Raw genomic sequence first — 4,825 nt, 5'->3', positions numbered from 1 at the left:
GATCAATAATTTCAGCCTCAGTGATTCATAATTATTATCACATTTAGTGATGGTGCCCATTACCAAAAAATGCAGTGTTGTGCTGCACCAACTGTCTGATGCTGCAGTCAGGAGGGGCAGATGCCATAAGCAGAGCCTCACTCAAACATCTCCTGGCGGAAGCAAAGTAAAGTCTGAAGGTAAGCCAGATTCCATGTGCCTTGCTAATCAATTTGTGATACCCAGAGGAGGAACTGAGGTTGTGTCAATTTATCCAATTCAATTCTGATCTCCTATTATTTCTTAGCAGTTTTAAAAACAGGCCTGATAACATTGCATTAAAATATGCTGCCTCATTAGTCTCTCTCATCTGAGAGATGTAGACTTTTTATCTAAAGCTCATATGACTTATTAATTTGGTGATCATTATATATACTGTGAGATATCTTGTTCTTTAACTCAGTGGTACCAGCACACCAATGTAAATATTTTCCAGCCTTGGAAAATGTTGACCCTCCACCAGTCCTCAAATTTTCTGCTATCTACATCAAGGAGGAACCTGAGAATGAAACTGAAGAAGTATCTATCAAAGAGGAACCATTCGGATATGGAAATGAGGTAGGTGGAATTGATGTGCAATTAAATGTTTAGAACAGCATACAAAAATCCTGCTTAGATTTTCATGAAAAAATTGACAAAATGCTATTTCCATATTAAAATTTTCAAGTTCAGCATCAGGAGGCAAATCTTAACTCAGTATCAAGTTTGAAATAGTGAGCAATAATAATTATATTTGAAGTACCCTCATTTTTATTCAATAATTGGTTAGAAGTTATGGGAAATTTTACTCCTAGTTACTTGCTTCAGGTTTGCTGTTCTAAATCCAAATTCAAAAATTTTCTCTCATAGTTGTCTGTATTAAAATTAAAAGATAAATGATGTCCTCTATTGACAGGAATCAGCAATACATCAAAAATTTTCTTGTTCAAATACTTCCTTCTTGCTTCTATTGGAAAACATTCATAGTATTGGAATGTTCTCCAATAGTATGGGAGATCATTCATATCAATTGATATAAGTTTTTAATTAAAGTAATGCATCGTCACTTCATTGCTAATAGAGACGTGTCTACAACATTAATGAATGCCAGTTTGATCATACAAAAATCAATTAATATTGTGCACTTGATTCTGAAATTGTCACTCTTGTTATGTATAGTATTTGTTTTGACTTGAAAACTGGTTAATGAATTATTTGCACTATAAAAAATTGATATGAGAAAACATTTCACAGCCAGTATTTTTGATGCTATCACATTCATGTGCTGGAAATTGGAACTTGCAGGGAAGTCTATGAGGACTTCCCTTTCTGAATTGTAGAGAAAGACTTCCCTTCCCATCCTGAGTTGCATATTATTACCTTTCTAATCAAATGCACACATCACAGCTGCCTCATCAACCTTGTCCTCCACTTCTCCCCAGGCCTCTTCAGCTAAACATCTCCCTTCTTTGCCATGCAAGACAGAAGCTCAAGTTGAGGCTCACGACGTCCAGTCAAAGGCCTCACACAACATTTTTGCTCCTATGTCAAATCAGGTACATATATGCATATACTTTCTTTAGACACCCTAATCTACACTATGCTGTTGAAGGGTGTACTAGCCGGTGGAACTTGCTTTTTGTTCCACTAGAGTGGGAATTTATGTGCTGAATGCTGAGTGTGTGCTAGATTCAGATAAATGGGAATAAATTAATTAATTATAGTAAATTAGAAATGATAATTTGTTAGAATAAAGTATCGATTTTCTTCTAGTAAATAAGATGAGTTGACATTTGGAAAACTGGATTCAGGTAAAAATTTCTGCCAAAAGCTATAATTCAGAATACCAGGTATATATGAACACCTAAAATTACACTGAGGAATGAGCAAATTATTATTTAGCAAATATTATAATATATCAAAAAAATATGGAATGATAGGTAATTTCTTTCACACAGCAACTGAATAGAAATGAATGTAATGTACATGCATTATATAACTGTTTAGACAGTCACTAACACTGGGGGTGGATTCAGTGATGCTACTTGAATTTTGAGTAAGCTGTACAAAGTAGCAATGGAATTAAGAAACTTATTACTGAGTTCAAATTGTCAAGTGCAGAATGCACATGTAACTTATTAAAGTTGAAAATAATCATATTATATATTAAGACTTATCCTATTTTAGGAGTGGAGGCCAGCCATTGATCAGTACCAGTGCATGTTCAGACCAGTTTTACACTTGGGTGTGGAGTGTTTTTGCCTGTTTTGAGGGCTTTTAATGTTGAATGGGAGTACTGGCAGAACGGCATTAATGTAATTGGTATACAGAGTGCGTATCATATTGTGGAGTTGGTGGTTTGCGATTTGGTGGCCAGAGTGCTGCGAATGGAGACATTGCAGTAGGCATTGGGATTGAAGGAGGTTGCGTTGTAAGACAGGAAGTATTTGACATTCAGAGTGAAGGGGTTGTTTGGCTGTTGTCTTGTGGTAACCAGTTACTGTTTGCAGGATTGTATTTAAACATCTTTGAGGTGAATGGAATTTGTGGAGAAAGTTAGGGGTCCAGATATGGAAGATATTTGATTGTTTGAGGATAGATTATTTTTTTTGGCTTGTAATAAGCTTTCATTGTCTTGTCCATATGATGTTCCTGCGAGGGCTTTTAGTATTTTACTACATTTCAAGTTTTAAAGTATTAATGTCACTTATTTGCTTAAATCGCAAGTTGACTAAAAATTTCTATTTCTCTATGAACTTGAGACCATTTTTGAAGTTATAAAAATAATATGAGCAAGTTTCTGGACTCAAGCATAGACAGTTCCATTTATAACAACTCTGACAGCTTAATATTATGCTGATGTTACAGATGGTGAGGAAATTCAGAGCCATTCATGCATGCACGTGCCTTTGATCATGTCAGGTGCAGTTTATTTCTCAAAGTTTATTGCAATAATTTTTCATTCTAATTGTCTGTCAATTCATTGCTTGCCAATGCAAAAACTACATGAAATGAGATTCACATGTGCAGTGGAATGCTTGAGTACCTCTCAACTCCTTAGTTTGTGGAACACTGATATTGTGCATCAAACAGTAGCAGACTTCACTGAAAACACGCATGGCAGTCCACTCAGTTCCAAAAGTTTACACAATGTTTGCTAAATGAGAAATTTTATTGATTTGACACAAAGAATAGATCTCAGTTAAATAGTATCTCAACAGACGAGGCTGTGAAATTTATGGTTACTATTTTTCTGGAGGTTGATGGAAATGTAGGGAATTTTCCTGCAAGCTTAATGCAATTAGGGTTAAGTTAAGATAAGGTAATTGTAACTTGATTATTTTCTCAAAAGAGATTAATGCCAAGCCGTTTGCATGAAAATTCTTTAATTCATAAAATATTTGTAGCAATTTTCAATTTCTGTGGAAATAACTAAGGTATTTTACTATTAATCAAACTTGAAAGTCAACTGTTTACTGTGGTTGTTACTAATACGAGAGGAGATTGTTTTACTCTCTATTTTTATCATTAGTTTAGTGAAGGTGAGTCAGCACCGGCATCAAGAGACGCTGAAAGTGGCGTTGACGTCTCTGGGGCTTCCAGCTCCAAGCCACACATCAGGCTTGGGAGTCCCCAGCGTAGATTGGTGCCTGGAGGTGCAGGCCAACTGCAGCAGCACATTCATGAAGAACATCCTGCTTCAGAACCCAACAGCTGCTCTAAACGCACCTCCAGTACAGGTAGTGGACTACAGCAGCTCTTTAATGCTATGCCTTCAATGGAAATATCATTTAAGTTCACAGACTGTGAACAATCGTGTACCAGAGGAAAATCAATGCAAAAGCATATTCATTCCAAGCATTTGTGCAGAAATAAACGCCAATGCCAGATTGGTTTGAATTCATGTGCCACTGATGCTGATCTTGAACAACATATTCTCTTGCGGTCTCCTCAGAGAAAGGCACAGAAAAGCTCTCGGAATAAACATGCTGATGGTTGCAAAGAAATACTCCATAAACGTTGCCATTCTATACGTTCTTCAATGAAATATACTTGCTCTGAGTGTGATTATGCTTGCACTAAAAAATGGAACTTGAAAAGCCATTTTCTTTACAAACATTCAACAGAAAAACATATTCAGTGTTCTGAGTGTGATTATGTTTGCACCACAAAAAAAGCCCTAAAAAGCCATTTTCTTTACAAACATTCAACAGAAAAACCTATTCAGTGTTCTGAGTGTGATTATGCTTGCATCACAAAATGGGACCTGAAAAGACATTTTCTTTACAAACATTCAACAGAAAAACCTATTCAGTGTTCTAAGTGTGATTATGCTTGCACCACAAAAAGAGACCTGAAAACCCATTTTCTTTACAAGCATTCAACAAAAAAACCTTTTCTGTGCTCTGAGTGTGATCATGCTTGCATTACAAGAGGGGACTTGAAAAGACATGTAATTCAGAAACATTCAACAGAGAAGGCTATAAAGTGCTCCAAGTGTGATTATGCTTGCACCTCAAAAGGAGACCTGAAAAAACATTTTCTTCACAAACATTCAGCAGAGAAACCTATTCAGTGTTCTGAGTGTGATTATGCTTGCATCACAAAATGGGTTTTGAAAAGACATTTTCTTTGCAAGCATTCAACAGAAAAACTTATTCAGTGTTCTAAGTGTGATTATGCTTGCACCACGAAAAGAGACCTGAAAACCCATTTTCTTTACAAGCATTCAACAAAAAAACCTTTGACGTGCTCTGAGTGTGATTATGCTTGCATCACAAAATGGGACTTGAAAAGACATTTTCTT

At 36.0% G+C, this 4,825-nt stretch overlaps 1 long non-coding RNA gene across 1 annotated transcript; it reads left to right on the top strand.

The window, feature by feature from the left end:
- Window positions 1-566: 566 nt before the first annotated feature.
- LOC108674594 lies at window positions 567-4,169 on the top strand. The gene is made up of 3 exons (XR_001931050.2): window positions 567-597; window positions 1,461-1,574; window positions 3,551-4,169. It is a non-coding gene; the product is annotated as an uncharacterized LOC108674594 (long non-coding RNA).
- The last annotated feature ends 656 nt before the right edge of the window (window positions 4,170-4,825 follow it).

This window comes from Hyalella azteca, unplaced genomic scaffold (genome assembly GCF_000764305.2).
Source record: "Hyalella azteca isolate HAZT.00-mixed unplaced genomic scaffold, Hazt_2.0.2 contig11922, whole genome shotgun sequence".
Taxonomy (NCBI): Eukaryota; Metazoa; Arthropoda; class Malacostraca; order Amphipoda; family Hyalellidae; genus Hyalella; species Hyalella azteca.
This window is presented reverse-complemented; position numbering and strand designations above follow the sequence as displayed.